Here is a 21,620-nt window from a genome sequence, read left to right on the forward strand (position 1 = left end):
TAGGATGCTGGGGGAGGTAATTAGTTATAGTGTTTAACTGCAGGCACATCTATCTAAAGGTTCTGGTTTCCTTATCTCGTAAAGGATGTTCACTCCCGGCCAGTTAGGGGCTCACCTATGCTTGTATATGAAATAAATAAAAATTCTATAAATCTTTACCAATGAAAGTCAGACATTGCTTTTCAACCATGCTTCAACTGAATTATTTAAAAAAAATAAATGCATGAAGGCCTGGACAAAAATGATGGTACCCCTACAAAAGAATGAAAATAATGTGAGCAAAGGGACATGTTAATCCAAGGTGTGTCCACTAATCAGCATCACCGGTGTCTACAATCTTGTAATCAGTCAGTGGGCCTGTCCATATATAGGACTCCAGGTAGTCACTGGCAGTATCCTAATTCAGGGTCTGCATCCTTAAAGGCTGCATTTTAAGGCCGATTATGTCACAGCAACACAACGAAGGCTGTCCCAATTCAAAGGCTGCTCGAAATGTGGCCCTCAAATGTGTCCTTCATTTCCCTGATTTTTAAGGATGGGTCTGTGTATCCTTCATGGCCCAACATATCACAGACTTCATAGCACAGCGGTGGGTGTGGATAATTTTGCCGAAAAAAAAACGGCTGGCAGAAGAGGGGGGGCCGAAGAATAAACTTTCAAAAGTAAGTACTGAATATTATGTCACTTATTTATGTGCAAATGTTTAATAATGAAGAACATTAAAACATTACTGTTGGCCAGTTGTCAGCAGAGTTATGTGGCATTAGTGATGTTTGTACTAACTTGGTTTTAAAGCCTTTACTTTAAAATATACGCCGTTCAGTAGTTGACTTTAATCTTACAGAGAATGTGATGATTTTGTAGATAATTAAAGTCAGTCATATATCCACAAACACAACAAGCTGAAAGTCAATGAATGCTGCTCGGTTTGCAGTCCTGAATATCACGGCACAAGCAGGATTCACTGCACTGTTAATGTTAGCTATGTTATATTGCTGCCTGTTTGGTGGTGTTGAGCCAAATGCACTTTAACGTGTGTTTGAACGAGCTGACGGTTCACTCGTTAAGCTGAAAGAAAGATGCTTAATCACAGGAGTCACACATGTGTCCACTGTACCATCTGGGAACTCTTCTTGTTTAGCACTCGTAATAACACAAACACTAAATCCTCCTTCTCTTGTGCTGTTTTGTAGCAGTGTATACACCTGAGACTGTCACCTGTCTGTCTGTCCTGCACTCTCTCTCTCCTTCTTTCTCTCTGATTGTGTAATAAAAGTATGAACATGTGTTTATAAGTCACACTTGTGTTTGAATCCTGCAGCTTATCACACATTTGATTTACATGTGTGACAACTGGCGTCCAGAGTGAGGACAGACTGAGGGAGCCACTGCTGCACATCATCTGTGAGGCTTTGTACCCCTGATGATCCACCAGGACAAACTCAGCAGTGTGTGAGGAAGAGGAGGAGGAAGAGCCAGCAGCAGCTGACAGATGGAGAGAATAGACAGACTGTTCCCTGTTTGTGAAGGACTGCTAGAAAAGTTTAAAATAACTAATTGTCTGTCCTGAATCAGTCTTATTAGGTAATGTTCAAATAATTTTATCACCTGAAACCTGAATGGTAACAAAAGCGCCCAGAAAGACTTCTAAAGAGATCCAAGCTGAGATCTTCATGCTCAAGGAACATCAGTGATCTTTGGGATGAAGGAAGGACAACACTCGGTGTATAAATACTCAATTAACAATCTCTTTAATCAACACAATTCTCTTTATTCCATACAACACTTTGAGCATTACAAACGTCCGGACGCGAGATGTGGACAGGAGGGTGTCCGCCAGATCTCGAAGTGTCTGACCGTTTCTCACATTCTTATAGCTTCAGCCCCCCTCCAAAGTCATAAAAGTTAAACATCCACATTCTTTCTCTCTCAGTGAGCCTAAGTTATGACCTTGGCTTCCTGTACAGTATGTTCTGTTCTTTCTAATACGACAAATAAGGCCATGATTCTCTGAAAACAGTGTTTCTTATAAATCAGCAGTACAATCCATCATAAAACAGTGTAATGATTTCACAGTCTTTAATCCAAGGCATAATGTGGCCTATAGCTGTATAATGATTCAACAATTCTTTGATTAGAAGTATAAGGTGGCATAAGATAGTATAATAATCTAACAATTCCCCCTTTGATCTCTTTTTAAAGAGATCACTTACATCTTACAATCCAGCATTGTGAGGTCTAATTCTTCTTGCCCCTGAGGTCCTCTGAACCCCTTTAACGGGTGGACCATATGTGGGCAATTGAATGCCAGAAAAATAATGGTTACAACAATAACAGTAGTTACAAATAACACTCCCATCACTCTCCAGTTCTCCCACAGCTTTATTTTGGTGCTCCAGTATCCCCTAACCTCATCTGATACCTTATACCTTTCCCACATACTCAGACTAGAACCTCTGTCCGAGGAGCTTTTGACCTTTATTTCTGCAGCTACCAGTGTCTTCCAGTCGGGTGATTCTCTGCTCCTCTTCTTTCTTCAACGTCAGGGGTTGACTACCCTTCAGTCCGTTGCATAGATCAGGGGATTATTCTGCCCCTATGTCAAAGATCTATGTGTTCTGGGGTCACAGCCGTGTCCCCCTTTTTTGGCCAGAGCCAGTCGAACCTCCTTGGTCTGGTGCTTTGGATTTCCGCCAACCCCTTCGTGGTTATTGCTTTGGTTCTGGGATCCTCTCGAGGTGACTAGCAGGAGCCCAACCGGCATGATCCCTGACTCCAATTGCTGTCTTGGCAGTCTCTGTGTCTGTCTCTGCTGCGAAGGATCCCCATATCTCCGTGACCTCGTCTGGTTTCTGCTCCTTCCTTTGTAAAAGACAGAAAAGGAAAACACCTCTCTGCCTAGCCTTGATAATCTAATGTTATTAGCCATTGTTCTTCTAGTTATTCAAAGTTGGTTTAGAATATCATGTTCAGGACTCTCTGACCCAGAGACTTATTCTAATCATAATCTATGTGTATAAGCATGTTTGCAGTTACCCCTCTGCACTCTAAGTCATTTCCTACAATATATCAGTCCGAACAGTCACGCTGAACGAAGCTTGTGACCTTTAGAAGACTGATTATGAGCACATTTGCAATGTGTGTATGAAAATAATTATAAAACATTCTCAATCTTAACATTTTCCCCCCTTTCACACGTTTTAACATGTGAAATGATTTGTGCTTCTCACTGGTTCTCTAGAAAAAGTCTGGAGTTCTGGCAACTTCTGGGTCATTATTATCTTAAGTTTTACCTAAATATTAAACACAAAAATAAAGTCTTAAAAATGATCATAGAAACCATTGTTTCATGTTAAAACTCGACTTCCCCCCTTTTGACACAGCCCCATGTGTCAATTCACTGGAGCTAGAAATTAAAAGAAAAGATTAGTAACATCATTTTGTCAGAAAACATCAGAAATTCTCCTCTCGAGTATCGTTGCTCCAGCCCTGCCACCCTGTGTTAGGGAATGAAATCAGTTTAATTGTCATGTTAAATCTGTTGAACTTCTGGCTCCACCCCAAGCCTGAATCCGCAGAACTGCCTAGAAACAAAACCTGTGTGTTAATATGAACTTCACATTCAAAATCCTGCTCCTCACATACAAGTCTTAAATAACCAGGCCCCATCTTATCTTAATGACCTTGTAGTACCATATCACCCTATTAGAGCACTTTGCTCTCACACTGCAGGCTTACTTGTTGTTCCTAGAGTATTTAAAAGTAGAATGGGAGGCAGAGCCTTCAGTTTTCAGGCCCCTCTTCTGTGGAACCAGCTTCCAGTTTGGATTCGGGAGACAGACACTATCTCTACTTTTAAGATTAGGCTTCAAACTTTCCTTTTTGGTAAAGCATATAGTTAGGGCTGGACCAGGTGACCCTGAATCCTCCCTTAGTTATGCTGCCTCAGCCAGCAGCACAGGCCCTGGTGTGTTCTAGATGGTGTGATGTAGATGACCTCAGCCAGCAGCACAGGCCCTCTTGTGGTTTGGATGTTCTCAGCCAGCTACACAGACCCTGGTGAGGCTCAGTTGGTGTCTTCTAGCAGCACAGGCCCTGGTGTGTTGTAGATGGCCTCAGCCAGCAGCACAGGCCCTCTTGTGGTTTGGATGTGTTCAGCCAGTGGCACAGGCCCTGGTGTAATTTAGATGACCTATGTCAGCAGCACAGGACCCAGTGTGGTGTGGATAGCCTCAGCCAGCAACACAGGCCCTGTTGTAGTGTTGATGGCTTCAATTAGAAGCACAGGCCCTGGTGTGTTGTAGTTGGCCTCAGCCAGCAGCACAGGCCCTTATGTGGTCTGGATGGCCTTAGCCAGCAGCACAGGCCCTTTTGTGGTGTACATGGCCTCAGTTAGCAACACAGGCCCTGATGTGGTGCAGATGGCCTCAAGGGCAGCACAGGACATTGCTGAGAACTTTCACATTAACGACAAAATGAATGTCGTTAATGTGCCCTCATTAATGGGCAGCTGCTTTGGGTCTTCAACAGCCTCCTTTTCTGGATCAAAAGCAGTTCAATTACATGAAAAGGAAAAGCTTACAGCACCTGGTATTCCCAGGCAGTCTCCCATCCAAGTACTAACCAAGCCCAAACCTACTTAGCTTCCGAGGTCAGACGAGATCGGGCGTGCTCAGGGTGGTATGGCCGTAAACTGCTGGCACCACCACAAAGTGTCAATTTATGGAATCAAGCGGTGAAGCGGCCAGTACGTGGAGTTCCGAACACAACCTTACAATTTAACTACAGCGTTAACGTGAACTGTGTGCTTGCCTAACAACCTAACACAAGGACTCAATTTAGCATTTATCCAGCAGCAAAGGCCCTGCTGTAATAAAGAAGACCTATGCCAGCATCACAGGCCCTGGTGTGTTTTTAGATGGCCTCAGCCAGCAGCACAGGCCCTCTTGTGGTGTGGATGGCCTCAGCGAGCAGCACAGGCCCTGGTGTGTTGTAGATGGCCTCAGACAGCAACACAGGCTCTGGTGTGGTGTAGAGGGCCTCAGACAGCAGCACAGAAACTGTTGAGGCTCAGTTGGGTTTTGCTGTCAGAACAGGCCCTCTTTTGGTGTGGATGGCCTCAGCAAGCAGCACAGGCCCTGGTGTGTTCTAGATGGTGTGATGTAGATGGCCTCAGCCAGCAGCACAGGCCCTCTTGTGGTGTAGATGGCCTCAGCCAGCAGCACAGGGATCCAGAGTCAGATGAGGTCAGGAACCCAACCTCTGGGGAAGCCCTGGGGAAAATTGGAGTCTCTGGAAAAGTCAGTTTTTAACAACAGAAACAGTCTTTCAGGATGCAGACTTGGAGCCAGCATCTGCTGTATGTATTATTACATTCCTGGGCTCAGAAGGGAATCAGCAGGGAAAAGTGATGGTGATGTGGAACAACTCTGACGTGGCTGCTCCTGCTGTGGTGTGGAAATGCTGGATGAACTGGGTGAGACGATAATTATTCACACCAGCAGTTCATCCAGCAAGTCCTCCAGTGGGCCGGGCAGCGGATCCTCCAGCAGAGGTGGCAGGTGATTGGTTGCAGTTGGTGGGTGAAGATGCAAAGTGTTAAGGAGAAAATCCTGTATAAGCAGATGAAGGGAACTCAGTAGCCAGGGGAGACCGGAAACCGATCGATACTTCTCCTCAGGACGATCCAGCCACTGATTACATAGTTTGTCCACAAAAAGAATGATATTCACATGGAGCTCTTCAGATGGGGCGAGCACTGTTGGGTCCATTGTGTGGTTGCATCATTCTGTCACGATACGGCTGTGCGGCAGGCAGGATGTAGACCCAAGTGCAGGACTCGAACTCAAAGGGTTAACTGAAGGAGGCTGCTTTATTTCACTTGCAAAACACCATGAAAAAACACTTGCAAAAAACAAACTGAAACTCGAAACTAAATACTAAACACCAGGAAGCAGAGCTAGGGATTCTCTTTTTGCGGCAACATTTAATGTCCACATAATTCACTTACCCTGATTTTTTCTAAAATGTGCCAAATATGTACAACAAAGTAATTAATTATGTGTTTAAGTGTTTGACATTATTTAAACTTAAATGAAATGCATTTCAAATATTATTTTTTTTATTTTACACACCTTTTTGGTGACACATGCTCAATTTCATTGTGTTCCATATTGCCGTAATCAACTTCCTCCAGATGTCATAAAACTATATATACATACATACATACATACATACATACATATATATATATATATATATATATATATATATATATATATATATATATATATATATATATATATATATATATATATATATATATATATGTGTGTGTGTATATATATATATGTGTGTGTGTATATATATATATGTGTGTGTATATATATATATATATATATATATGTGTGTGTATGTATGTATGTATATATATATATACATATATATAAAAACACCCAGCACGCCCCTGCGGGCGGTTTATCCTTCAAGCTCGGGTCCTCTACCAGAGGCCTGGGAGCTTGAGGGTCCTGCGCAGTATCTTAGCTGTTCCCAGGACTGCGCTCTTCTGGACAGAGATCTCCGATGTTGTTCCCGGGATCTGCTGGAGCCACTCGCCTAGCTTGGGAGTCACCGCACCTAGTGCTCCGATTACCACGGGGACCACCGTTACCTTCACCCTCCACATCCTCTCGAGCTCTTCTCTGAGCCCTTGGTATTTCTCCAGCTTCTCGTGTTCCTTCTTCCTGATATTGCTGTCATTCGGGACCGCTACATCGATCACTACAGCCGTCTTCTTCTGTTTGTCTACCACCACTATGTCCGGTTGGTTAGCCACCACCATTTTGTCCGTCTGTATCTGGAAGTCCCACAGGATCTTAGCTCGGTCATTCTCCATCACCCTTGGGGGCATCTCCCATTTTGACCTCGGGACTTCCAGGTTATACTCGGCACAGATGTTCCTGTACACTATGCCGGCCACTTGGTTATGGCGTTCCATGTATGCCTTGCCTGCTAGCATCTTGCACCCTGCTGTTATGTGCTGGATTGTCTCTGGGGCATCTTTACACAGCCTGCACCTGGGGTCGTGCCTCTGTGCTGTCTTTCAGTCCAGCTTTGTCCAGCCACTGGTAGGATTTCTGGATATCAGCCACCTCCTCTATCTGCCGGTGGTACATACTGTGCAGGGGCCTGTCCTTCCATGATGGTTCCTCGTCTCCCTCCTCTTTCTTGGGTTTCTGCTGTCTGAGGTATTCACTGAGCACTCGGTCAGTTGGGGCCCATCTTCCCAATGTATTCTTGGATGTTCGTTGTCTCATCCTGGACTGTGGTGCTGACACTCACCAGTCCCCGGCCCCCTTCCTTCCGCTTAGCGTACAGCCTCAGGGTGCTGGACTTGGGGTGAAACCCTCCATGCATGGTAAGGAGCTTTCTTGTCTTTATGTCAGTGGCTTCTATCTCCTCCTTTGGCCAGCTTATTATCCCAGCTGGGTACCTGATCACGGGCAGGGCGTAGGTGTTGATGGCCCGGATCTTGTTCTTACCATTCAGCTGATTCCTCAGGACTTGCCTGACCCTCTGCAGGTACTTGGTGGTTGCAGCTTTTCTAGCGGCCTCTTCATGGTTCCCATTCGCCTGCGGGATCCCCAGGTACTTGTAACTGTCCTCTATGTCTGCAATGTTGCCTTCTGGTAGTTCAATCCCCTCAGTTCTGACTACCTTCCTTCTCTTTGTTACCATCCGACTACACTTCTCCAGTCCGAACGACATTCCAATGTCATTGCTGTATATCCTGGTAGTGTGGATCAGTGAATCGATGTCTCGTTCACTCTTGGCATACAGCTTGATGTCATCCATGTACAGGAGGTGGCTGACAACTGCTCCGTTCCGTAGTCGGTATCCGTAGCCAGTCTTGTTAATGATCTCACTGAGGGGGTTCAGGCCTATGCAGAACAGCAGTGGGGACAGAGCATCTCCTTGGTAGATCCCGCACTTGATGTTGACTTGTGCTATGGGCTTGGAGTTGGCCTCTAGTGTTGTACGCCACATCCCCATTGAGTTCCTGATGAAGGCTCTTAGGGTCCTGTTGATCTTGTACAATTCTAGGCATTCCAGGATCCAGCTGTGGGGCATTGAGTCATAGGCCTTCTTGTAATCAATCCAGGCAGTGCACAGGTTGGTCAGTCTGGTCTTGCAGTCTCGGCTGACTGTTCTGTCTACCAGTAGCTGGTGTTTTGCGCCTCTGGTATTTTTGCCAATCTCTTTCTGTGCCCCGCTCATGTATTGACCCATGTGCCTGTTCATCTTAGCTGATATGATGCCTGACAGGAGCTTCCATGTAGTACTGAGGCAGGTTATTGGTCGGTAGTTGGATGGGACCGTCCGACCTTCGGTTAGCCATTCCGGGTGTCTCTCGTCAACTAGCAGCTGGTTCATTTGTGCTGCCAGACGCTCGTGGAGTGCAGTCAGCTTCTTCAGCCAGTAGGCGTGAACCATGTCGGGGCCTGGTGCTGTCCAACTCTTCATACTGGAGACCCTTTCTTGGATATCTGCCACTGTGATGGTTACTGGACCCTGTTCAGGGAGGTCCCTATGGTCTGCCCTCAGATCCACTAGCCACTGAGCATTGCCGTTATGGGTTGCGTCCTTCTCCCATATGCTCTTCCAGTATTGCTCCGTCTCCAGCCTTGGTGGTGCTGTTCTCTTATTGTTCCCTTGCCACTGAGAGTACACCTTTGCTGGTTCTGTGGAGAACAGCTGGTTTATTCTCCTGCCTTCTATCTCTCTGGTGTACCTCCTCAAGCGGCTGGCCAAGGCTGTGAGTCTTTGCTTGGCAGTTTCCAAGGCCTCAGGTATGGACAGCTTGCTGTATTTCTTATGCACCTTCTTTGTCAACTCCGTTAGTTGGCTAACCTCCCTCCGTACTACTTTGATCTTGCCTTCTAGCCTCCTTCTCCATGGAGGGTACTGCCCCTTGTGGCTATTCAACTTGTAGCCAAGCATCTCACTGATCACTGCTGCCGTATTGTAGATCAGCTTGTTAGTGTCGGTAATCGTGGTTGTAGGTATCGTCCGTAGTGCTGCATTAACATCATCTAGCAGACCTTCTCAGGGTACTTCACGTAATCTTGGTAACCGGCTACGGGGGATCCAGGTTTCAAGCTTGGCCATGATCCTATCTTTCAGGTCAGTTCTTCTCGCACTCAACGATCCTTCTCCTATCGCACTTGGGGCTATGTACCCAATCTCGGGTGGGGGTGATGATATCTCCCCCCTGACCTGGCGTCCTGACTCCTCCTTGCCGTAGCATTTATGTTGTACCTCGTCAATCTCTAGCTGTGAGAGCAGTCCCTTCTTTTGAATGTTGGAACACTGAGCTACTAGTTGTTTCGCCGTCATTGTGGATGTTGGGTATCGAAGAATCCATAGGTCCCTCATCCTATTCATGTAGCCCTTTCCGCCAGGGTTACTTGCATAGTAGCATTCCAACAACGCCCTGTTTTCGTCTCTTGCCCACCGATGCCTTCTTGTTCCAGTAGCCCACTATATATATATATATATATATATATATATATATATATATATATATATATATATATATATATGTATATATATGTATATATGTATATATATATGTATATGTATGTATATATATATATATATATATATGTATATATATATATATATATATATATAAGCTCTACTGTCTACTTCATTAGCATGTCTTTGAAATTACCAGGTTTTATAACTCTCATGACAGCCCTCACAATTTCAGCATCATTAAACTGTTCTTTGAGACCCTCTTCAATCTGGCGACAGATGCTGTTATAACTGATGTCAGATCCCTGGTTTCCAATCTGGTCCACGTGAATCTGAAGAAGAAACACTCAATGCATCATGGGAATCCCCCAGCAGCCTACACCTATTGCAGCATAACTAAGGGAGGATTCAGGGTCACCTGATACAGGTCTAACTATATGCTTTAGCCAAGGGCGTAGATTTGGTTCTGGCATTGGTGGGGATGGATGATTCAACCACGGAACCCTGCCCTGTTTCTTTTTTTTCCTTTTTGTTTTTGCTTCTTAATAAAAAAGAGGAGAAATATACTTGCCTACATATGCAATTCTACATGCTTTTAAACCATTTAAAAATCACAATTCATAGTTTTATATGTTAATTATATAATGTGTGATACTCGTGATACGTCATCAGTCGGAGACCAAGTACTGTTCCAATAGGGCTTTGGAGTTGACGTCACGCCGCAGTGCATTGTGGGATCGCAGAGCCATGTCAGAAGGCCACAAATCAAAACAAACACACTGTGTTGGAAGCAGGACTGCCAGAACCATGCTTAAAATCAACGCAAAAGACAAAGGACTGTATCGCGACCGATTGTGCCCAGACGCCAAGAAACGGTACATGGAAAAAATAGCGTGCATCGGTAATGTGGACCCGTATGAAAAAAGGCAGTGGAGCGGAAACCCAGACAGCCTACCGCCGTTGTCCTATAGTCAGCGCATACACGGCGAATCATTTTCGGAATTATAAATTCCTGGAGGCCCACATCTAATTCACAAACGGTTGGGTACAAGATTTGGCCGTTTTTAAGCCTCCAATTTGTGAGTACGTTGACCATATGACCAAGATACAGCCAGAGGTTGCCAGCTGTGCGTTGCCATGTAAATAGTTTGCATTTCATGTGTATGTACTTGCTAAGTACATGTCAACAGATCTTGAATAAAAAAATAAACATACTTTTCGTTTCTGTTTCATATTTCATATGCTGGTTTGCCTGCAATAATGCCAAATAATACGCTACTCTGTCAACATGACGTGGTTCTGCAGCATCAAACATTAGGATGCTTTATCTAATTATCTATGACCTCACCGCATTCAAAATAACACGAAAAGCCTATTAAGAGAGATATGAATTTATTTAGAACTCACCGGAAAGAAAATGCCGCGAGCAAACCAACAAAAAATTGGGGATGGCAGAGAACTCGATATCCGCTCGTCTGACGGCTGCAATCCAAGCCTGACGTCTTCGTTTAGTAATATCGGATACATGAGATCCCTCCCGTTGCCTCCAGGAGGGGAAACAATGAAAAGAGAGCCAATTTTCCAGCTTCTTGCCTTCCCTATTGTGTGCTCTAACGTTGCAACACAGCACGTACAAACCATAGCAGACGAAAAAGTCCCGGATGTGTTCTCGATCCGCCCGTTTTATCGAGCATGCATCGGTGTGGACTTGGGACAGCTATATATCCCAGAATGCATTTCGTCCAAAACTCAACAGCGGACTCCCGGCACATCGTTTTCAACCCCCCCCCCCCCCCCCCCCCCGCTCGCGGACTTCTCACTACTCAGGTTAAAGAAACCCCAGCAGCTGTCTATAGTATTGAGTGTCCACTAGAATAGAAATAAAAGCGTTCTAACATCTCACCTGCTTGTTTTTATTAAGGTATGTACACGTATGTACATGTACACTATTTTTATTAATAGAGGTTTCACTACTGAGGTTAAAAATGATATATAAGTCACTTAGATCACTTCTAAATGTTAATGTTTGGTTTATTTCAGTGTTTTATTTGTTCCTGAGTAAACCGGTTTGGCTGTGATTAAAGTTAAGCTTCATAACATGTTACTCACAGTTAAATTAGGAGGGGACGGCAGTAAAAACTCCGGACCTGTGACATCATCACGTACGCAGGTGTTCCAATTGTACATATCGCGAGTCCGTGCTCGCGTTCTCGGCGGGTACGTACTCCCGTGCGTTCTCGGCGAGTACGTACTCACCGAGAACGCGAGTACGTACTCGCGTACTTGGGCATTGATAAACGGCCCCTGTGTTCTGTCTCCCCAGTTGCTGTTAAGTTTACATGTCTAGAGTTCAGTCAGTGTGTTTCCTGTTTTACTTTGAAGGTCCGTGTCTCATGTCAGTGTTTCTAGTTTTGCTTCCCTTGCCTCGTCCAGCCTGATTACTCCCAGCTGTGCTCTCCTTCTGTGTCTCATTCCCTCGTTATCCCTCAGTGTATTTAAGCCCTGTGTTTCTCTTTGTCAGTGTTGTAGTCTCCCTCATTGCTGTGTGATTGGCCATGTGTTTTCACGTATGATTTATTTGTAGTTTTCCCAGTTTAGTTTTGTTCTTTGTTTCCTTTCCAAGCCTGCAATAAAGCAGTGTTTTGAGTTCACTTTTGTCTCGGTGAGTTTTGCGTTTGGGTCCTTCTCTTGCCTGCACACAGCCGAAACATGACAACAAGAGCCTTGAGGATGCAATTAAAGCTCAAGGTTTTTTTTTGTCAACTCTAAATACGAAGTTATGTTTGAACCCGAGCTTACCCGAAAGGTAATATATTTAGTGGAGTCATATGATAAAATAAGAAATCATACTACTTTTGTTACATCTGAGTCTCCTTTCCTCTTTGCCCTGCAGGATTTACTGGATTCTCTTGAAGCTCTGGGACATCATATACAATGTAGTTAATGCTCTGAAGCAGAATGGTTCTATCTATGCGTGGTCTGATGAAAGGAAAAAGGCAAAGCAGCTGGCTACTGAGATCAAGAGTCAGTGATGTTAGTTATTTAGCTTGGCCTTAAAGTTATAAACACAAAATCTGCAGCAGATGATGTCTTTACTGCTGGAAAATCATTGAAAAGGTTGGTTATTAACAGTGAGGAGAGTCAAAAGGAAATAACAGACCTTCTGACCTTCTTCCACTTTTCTGTTCAGGCTGTTTGTTCACATTCTGATCTCTGTTCCTTACAGGTTTCTTTGGTAAAAGTGAAGTCAGTACAGATCATTTTCCATCTGCATAAACTTAATGACAAATAGATGATTCAACTAATTCCATGATCAAATCCTTAAAACTCAAATAATTATTCATAAATGTGCAAAACAACATTGTAAAATCTGAGAAATTTTATTTTTTAATTGAAAGACAAAAATAGCTTTGAACATTATCAACAAAATATTCATCATTGGCCACATTGTTATCGCAAACATTGTGAGCTTTTAGCTGAGATTCTGATGTTTCGGGCAAAATACATTTATAATTAAAATCGATTTCAGAATGTAATGAATCGATATTGGATTAATCAAATTAAATTGTAGTACAATTGGGAAATTGATTCTTTTAAACCCACCTCTAGTTCCAAGCACTGATAAATGGGAGTGTTTCATTTTAAATTGAATTCGATTGTATCTATTGTCGTGACACCTGTAGTAGAAAGAGATTAAAACCTCCCTCTGGCCGCCTCTACATCACAGGTAGGAGAGGTTAAAAGGTCTTTATATCCAGTCTTATATGATTAAAAATGTGCTATAACAGAGGTTTTCTGTTTCCTAATAATAAAGAATTTTTATTCTTAATCAAAGAGAAATCAAAATATATGTCTGAGTTTTCTGGTGGATTGTGTGTGTGCACACGAGCCAGCTTCAACCTTGGTACTTTGTGTGCGTCTGGAGGAATGCAGAAAGATAAGAACTGTGTCGCCTGCTCATCATACACATAATTCTGAATCAGAAAAATAACATTAAATGTTGTAATTGTTAAACACAGAACCATGATTTATATGTGTTTTACTGATGGTTAACACAGTAGCACAAACACCCAAAACTGTTTAAAATATCACCCAACATATTAAATGTAAATATGTACCAGTTACCATAACTCGTATGTGGTTTTAATGAGGTTTAATTATGCTCAATTTCTTTATATTGGCATGTTGAAAATATATACAAATAAATATGTTTATCTTAACCAGTGTAACGAATCAGAAAATAGAATAACCATGATTTTGATAACAGGCCTCACCAAGGGTCTGACACTGGTGTGTGTGGTGCAGGATGGGGGTGACAGTGGCACACTGGAGCCACTAATCTCAAAGAATGTCTGACTTACAAAATGTGATATATGTATGTAGCAGTATGATTTAATAAGAGAAGTTCCATAAAATAAATTGAAACTAAAAATAAATCATAATCAACAAAGTTTTAAAAAGTAAAAGAAAGTGTTTCTCTGGATTTGGATTAAAAAGAAATGATGTTACAATGAATGTTCATGTGAAAATGTGCTAAAGACAAATTTAACTGTAGAATTACATAAACCAAATGAAGCATGAAGTTAGCTAGATAACTATAGTTTAAATTATTTTATTATTCTTTTGTGATTTTCACGATTTGATCTGCTTTTGCTTTTCTTTTGTTAAATTCATTGAATAAAATGTCCTGCAATTAAAGTCTAAATTGTGGACATTCACTTTTTAACCTTTAGTGAAACAGTAAAGGTAGAAGTCTGATTGTCTGTGAAGGTTCTCAGTCATCCAGGTTATCGTAGTCTAAGGAGCTTGGAAAGAAAAGCATCTGGAATTCTTTAAGTTTCTTGAAGATGTTTCACCTCTCATCCGAAAAGCTTCTTCAGTTCTAAGAGCAACTGGTGGAGAGTCCCAGATTTTATACCCTATTGGGAGTGTCCCTAAGAGGGTCGTGGAGAAGTGTGGATGGCCTTACCTGAAAAAGACATCATTTGGATTGGAGCGTATGTTGCACTAAAACATGTATGTATCTGTCAGAACTGAGAATAAATTTGTGGAAGTATTTCTGATCCCCTGACAGTGGATATGGCATAATCATGCCTTATTCATCTTATGTACACAGATTTCCCCTAGAATCTTTCAATCACTTGATTTTATTATTTATTGTAAATAAAGAGATTTTTAAAGCCTTCACATTTTTATGATGAGAAATAGTATTCTGAAAATTAGTCACAACTTGTAGATACAGTTTGTTGCAGATCAGTGATCCTCTGCCCACTTTTACCTCTGAGAAACTCTGCCTTTCTGAGATGCTCTTTTTTTCTTTTCTTTAAAAAAAAGAAAAGAACCAGTCATGTTATTGACTTGTTGGCAATTTTCTGTTTTTTAAAGATGTGTTGCTACCATCAAATTCAGATTGAGCTAATATTTTTCTTAAAATTGGCAAATGGTAAATGGCCTGTATTTGTATAGCGCTTTACTAGTCCCTAAGGACCCCAAAGCGCTTTACACATCCAGTCATCCACCCATTCACACACTGGTGATGGCAAGCTACATTGTAGCCACAGTCACCCTGGGGCGCACTGACAGAGGCAAATTCTAAATTTTTCTCTGTGTAAACAGTTAAACCTAACAGGGGGTCCTTAGTAGTTTTTATATACACAGTTCTTCTACATTTTAACTTTTTTTAATTTTAATTTTTAATGACACATTGAAATATGTAATATCTCCTTGTTTATCTGAGGTTGCATTTACCAGTTTTTTAAGGCTGTGTCCTGATGTGTAAATTCTAAGAATTAAATTTTCATATGACTTTATTTTTAACCTAATTTAATCTAATGCATTCAGCATACTAATATTAAGGTCTACTTAAGTAAGGTAGTATAATCTTAGTATTATTGGTTCAAACTATAGTTTTCAAACAAACTTCATACTTTCACAATTATCAAGATAATTGCATGATTTACAGTTTTTATAGTGTGTTCTAATGATCTGGTTTGACATTTGACACAAAAACATATTTAACCATGAAGTGATTGTGGATTACTGCATGCTGAGAACTGAGGGTGGAAATCTGGAGTAATTTCAAATTGTGCATGCATATTGAGATGTATAAAATTATTTATAAAATGTGGTGCAGGAACAATTCATTACTGGTTAACTAATTGACTACTATTGTTGTATACAGTTATTGGATTATGTAATTCATTAAAAAATTCAGACACTTATGCATAGTGCCTAGCAATGTGTGCCACACTTCTTATTAGAGAATAATGCTTGTATACACTATTCTGAACAAATATTCATGGAAGAAAAAGTAAATAAATCTAATAAAATAAATAAAAATAAAAAGCAAAGAACAGTATAATATACTAAATGTTTAACTAGATATGAATGGACAGAAGATTTAAAAAGTACACTTTCCCTTTGAAATGTAGTAGGAAAGAAATCAATAGAAATTTTAATTACATAGCAACAAAATGTAACAAATTTCATCTCAGGCCATTACAGGTCAGGGGGTTACAGTATACTCAAAACATGAGTCAAGGTATGTGTTACTTTCCAGAACTGACTTTTCATTAACGCGTTTTTTCATTTTCATTTGATCAGAAAGCAAATAGATTGGGGTTCCTGGGGAAATGTGAGGTTATGAAGCAGCACACAGGCTTTATGGGAAGTTGTTGTGGGCTGAACTCTTTTAGCTGACCATCAAACTCGCCAGAGAAGGGTTTCCTGTCCGTCAAGCTCCAGGTTAACACATCCCACACATTGCTTAAACATCACTATGGCATAAAATTCAACCACAATGTGATTTAAAAATATGAGGAGCAAACAGTAAATGTTTTAACTTTATCTCACTGTGTTTGTCTTTTAGGAAGTTATATTCAGATAAAAATGGGAACTTGCTTCAAACCGGTAATTTTGTGAAATTTGAGAAACTGGCTGACACTTTGAAGATGATTGCAGAGGACGGACCAGATGTGTTTTACAAAATAATTTGCAAGTAATCCCAAACCTTTGATCAGTAGTGTTTTTGTATATATAAATAAATGACTACCCTGGTCTGTGCAGTCTTCAAGCTTGTTTTCATAGAGCCTAATGAAAGGAGAAGTGTTTGACCTATATGGCAACACTTTGAGCCAATCTTTCTCAAGAAAGTGTCACACATAATATAACTAAATTATTAAATTGATGATTAAATTAAAAAAAAACATTTCTAAAGAAAAGCATTTCCATCTATTTCACAAGCTTTATCTATTTTACAAAAAATGAATCAGCTGATTTTTACAGTGACGTACATTTTTGCATAGAGGCCTCTTGTCACAACTGTCAGCTCTCTGCATATGGACGCTAATCCAAGTAATTCATTTTTAAAAACTGACCGACTGGAAACCATTTTGCAATTGTGTTACTCAACTGAAAACTACTATGCTAATACGGGCAAAAAAGGGAGCATGGCAGTCTTTGTTAGTTTAGAATTTGAAGCATTAGTAGTTGTTTGTTGTTTGCTCGCTGAGGCCATCCACACCACAAGAGGGCCTGTGCTGCTGGCTGAGGCCATCTACACCCCAAGAGGGCCTGTGCTGCTGGCTGAGGCCATCTACACCACAAGAGGGCCTGTGCTGCTGGCTGAGGCCATCTACACCACACCAGGCGCTGTGCTGCTGACTGAGGCCATCTACACCACACCATCTAGAACACACGAGGGCCTGTGCTGCTGACTGAGGCCATCTACACCACACCAGGCCCTGTGCTGCTGGCTGAGGCCATGTACAACACACCATCTAGAACACATGAAGGCCTGTACTGCTGGCTGAGGCCATCTACACAACACCAGGGCCTGTGCTGCTGGCTGAGGCAATGTACACCACATCAGGCCCTGTGCTGCTGACTGAGTCCATATAGAACACACCAGGTCCTGTGCCGTAGGTCTAAGCTATTTACACCTCACCAGGGCCTGTGCTGCTATAAGACACCAACTGAGCCTCACCAGGGTCTCTGTAGCTGGGTGAGGCCATCCACACCACACGAGGGCCTGTACTGCTGGCTGAGGCCATCTACACAACACCAGGGCCTGTGTTGCTGACTGAGGCAATGTACACCACACCAGGCCCTGTGCTGCTGGCTGAGGCCATGTACAACACACCATCTAGAACACACGAGGGCCTGTACTGCTGGCTGAGGTCACCTACACAACACAGGGCCTGTGTTGCTGACTGAGGCAATGTACACCACACCAGGCCCAGTGCTTCTGACTGAGACCATGGACACCACACCAGGGCCTGTGCTGATTGCTGAGGCCATCTACACCCCAAGAGGGCCTGTGCTGCTGGCTGAGGCCATCTACACCACAAGAGGTGCCGGTGCTGCTGGCTGAGGCCATCTACACCACACCATCTAGAACACACGAGGGCCTGTGCTGCTGGCTGAGGCCATCTACACCACACCAGGGCCAGTGCTGCTCGCTGAGGCCATCCACACCAAAAGAGGGCCGGTGCTGCTGGCTGAGGCCATCTACAACACACCATCTAGAACACACGAGGGCCTGTGCTGCTGGCTAAAGGCCAACTACAACACACCAGGGTTTGTTCTGCTGGCTGGGGCTACCTACAACACACCAGGGCCTGTGCTGCTGGTTCAGGCCATCTACACCACAAGAGGGCCTGTGCTGCTGGCTGAGGCCATCCACACCAAAAGAGGGCCTGTGCTGACAGCAAAACCCAACTGAGCCTCAACTGTTTCTGTGCTGCTCTCTGAGGCCCTGTACACCATACCAGGGCCTCTGCTGCTGGCTGAGGCCATCTAAAACACACCAGAGCCTGTGTTGCTGTCTGAGGCCATCTAGAACTCACCAGGGCCTGTGCTGCTGGCTGAGGCCATCCACACCACAAGAGGGCCACACAGGCCCTGATTTGGTGCAGATGGCCTCAAGGGCAGCACAGGACATTTCTCAGAACTTAGCTAAAAGGAATGTCGTTAATGTGCCCTCATTAATGGGCAGCTGCTTTGGGTCTTCAACAGCCTCCTTTTCTGGATCAAAAGCAGTTCAATTACATGAAAAGGAAAAGCTTACACCACCTGGTATTCCCAGGCAGTCTCCCATCCAAATACTAACCAAGCCCAACCCTACTAAGCTCCGAGGTCAGACAAGATCGGGCGTGCTCAGGGTGGTATGGCCGTAAACTGCTGGCACCACCACAAAGTGTCAATTTATGGAATCAAGCGGTGAAGCGGCCAGTACGTGGAGTTCCGAACACAACCCTACAATTTAACTACAGCGTTAACGTGAACTGTGTGCTAACCTAACAACCTAACACAAGGACTCAATTTAGCATTTATCCAGCAGCACAGGCCCTGGTGTAATAAAGAAGACGTATGCCAGGAACAGAGGCCGTGGTGTGGTGGAGATGGCCTCAGCCGGCATCACAGGTCCTCTTGTGGTGTGGATGGCCTCAGCCAGCAGCACAGGCCCTGGTGTGTTCTAGAGGGCCTCAGCCAGCCGCACAGAAACTGTTGAGGCTCAGTTGGGTTTTGCTGTCAGCACAGGCCCTCTTTTGGTGTGGATGGCCTCAGCAAGCAGCACAGGCTGTGGTGTGGAATAGATGGCCTCAGCCAGCAGCACAGCCCCTTTTGTGGCGTAGATGGCCTCAGAAAGCAGCACAGGCCCTCTTGTGGTCTCGATGGCCTGAGCCAGTAGCACAGGCCCTGGTGTGATGTAGATAGCCTCAGCCAGCAGAACAAACCATGGTGTGTTGTAGTTGGCCCCAGCCAGCAGCTCAGGCCCTGGTGTGGTGTACATTGCCTCAGTCAGCAACACAGGCCCTCTTGTGCTCTAGATGGCAAAGGCCCTGTTGTGGTGTAGATGGCCTAAGATAGAAGCAAAGGCCCTGGAAGAACAAACCCTGGTGTGTTGTAGTTGGCCTCCGCGAGCAGCACAGGCCCTCTTGTGATGTAGATGGCCTCAACCAATTTTCACACTTATCAGTGGCTCATAGCTACCTTACTAGTCCACTTTAAGCATGTTTCCTAATCTGTCACACTTATCAGTAACTCGTAGGTATCTAACTAGTCCACTTTATACTTGTTTCCTAATCTGTCACACTTATCAGTAACTCGTAGGTATCTAACTAGTCCACTTTATACTTGTTTCCTAATCTGTCACACTTATCAGTAACTCGTAGGTATCTAACTAGTCCACTTTATACTTGTTTCCTAATCTGTCACACTTATCAGTAACTCATAGGTATCTAACTACTCCACTTTATGCTTGTTTCCTTTTCTGTCACACTTATCAGTGGCTCATACATATCTAACTAGTCCACTTTATACTTGTTTCCTAATCTGTCACACTTATCAGTAACTCATAGGTATCTAACTAGTCCACTTTATGCAAGCTTAATTATCTTTCATACTTATCTCTAGCTCATAGCTACCTAACTAGTCCACTTTAAGCATGTTTCCTAATCTGTCACACTTATCAGTAACTTATAGGTATCTAACTAGTCCACTTTATACTTGTTTCCTAATCTGTCACACTTATCAGTAACTCATAGGTATCTAACTAGTCCACTTTATGCAAGCTTAATTATCTTTCATACTTATCTCTAGCTCATAGGTATCTAACTAGTCCACTTTATGCATGCTTAATTGTCTTTCACACTTATCAGTAACTCATAGGTATCTAACTAGTCCTGAATATTCTGAATAAATGTGTGAGATGGCCCTCAGGCCTCTATATCCACGTCCAGGTTTTGGTGACTACTTGGATTGGGGAGTCTTATCTAGAGCAATGTGTGTCACTTTGGTTAGTTGCTCAACTGAGGCTGATTTTGTTCAGTCTTTTGCTAACTGACGTTTGACATTTAACATGCTAACTGAAGCGTGTAGAGTCTGAGATGTAGCTCTTTTATTTTCTGTATTGTACAATCTGACTTAGGGGTGAATTTACTGTGATTTCCACCCCTAGAAAGATTGTTAACTGTGTTGCATGTTTTGAATAATCTTCTTCAGAGTAGCCTTTTGGTGTAAGCTAATAGGGAATGAAAAGATCTATAAAAAGCTGCTGTGGTTTTAATTTTCCAAGAGAGGTGTTATGTATTTAGCAATAGCAATACATTGTTTAGTGACACTATTATTATTATGTTCTAAACAGAAGAACATCAAGTGTGATGTATGTGCACATTGATCCACCTGTGCTCTTCCACAACATGTTTAATAAAAGTAAGTCACTTTCCACTTAAAGGGTTGTCTAAGTAGCTAAGTTATAATGCTCCCAAGACACCTGTAAGCTATTGCTATTTATGTAAACAGAGAACTCGTGTACATTAAAGGTGGCAAATTATAAAAGGCATAAAAGCAGCCTGATATCAGATATAAGTGTTACAGGGTAGCACAAAAGAGGAAAGAAATGTAAATCATGCCTATGTGTCTTGACTCAGCATGTGATGACAATGTATCAGAAAAGCTGAGAATAATTACTCTAAATCAGGGGTCTCAAACTTAAATGAGCTCTGGGCCAATGCTGGCACTGTCATCTCATTGGAGGGCCACTTTGGTGTTCAAGTAGTACAGCAGTGCATTTTGTATTTAACAAAATAAAAATACAGACATAAATGTACACATTAGTGTTTGACTCTCCCATTGAACTAACACAGCTAATCCCTCAACATGTTTGTAATCTCTGCTCATATTGCCTTCATAATAAACTAGGGTGGCCATATTTTGACTTCCAAAAAAAGAGGACACTTGACCCAGTCAGGAAGAAATTTAATGATACTGTTTGTTTATAGAAAATTTTAACATATTCAAATGATGCCTTCTCTCTGCAGTTAATGAATGGTGAAATAAAAAATGTCATATAGGCTTTTACAAGTCAACTAGTGCAAAAAAGGAGGACGATTGGACATCTTATAATAAGCTTTTCTTTCTTTTTTTGCTTTTTAAAGAACTTAATTTAAGATTGCACTCAACAAGGAACAAATCCTTCCTAACAAAAAAGTAACTTCAGGTAGTGTTTAACTAAAACACAGAATCTTTATTTGAAATAAAGTATGGGATTGTTTTGTAATTATCCAGGAAAACACCGACTT

The 21,620-nt window shown here is 42.6% G+C and overlaps 1 non-coding gene and 1 pseudogene across 1 annotated transcript; both read right to left on the minus strand.

Moving 5' to 3' along the window:
- Positions 1-4,575: 4,575 nt before the first annotated feature.
- On the minus strand, positions 4,576-4,694 carry LOC134639550 (5S ribosomal RNA). The gene has a single exon (XR_010095365.1). It is a non-coding gene; the product is annotated as a 5S ribosomal RNA (ribosomal RNA).
- Positions 4,695-18,597: 13,903 nt separating this feature from the next.
- On the minus strand, positions 18,598-18,715 carry LOC134639553 (5S ribosomal RNA; annotated as a pseudogene).
- Between the last annotated feature and the right edge of the window lie 2,905 nt (positions 18,716-21,620).

This window comes from Pelmatolapia mariae, linkage group LG12 (assembly GCF_036321145.2).
Source record: "Pelmatolapia mariae isolate MD_Pm_ZW linkage group LG12, Pm_UMD_F_2, whole genome shotgun sequence".
NCBI classification, from domain to species: Eukaryota; Metazoa; Chordata; class Actinopteri; order Cichliformes; family Cichlidae; genus Pelmatolapia; species Pelmatolapia mariae.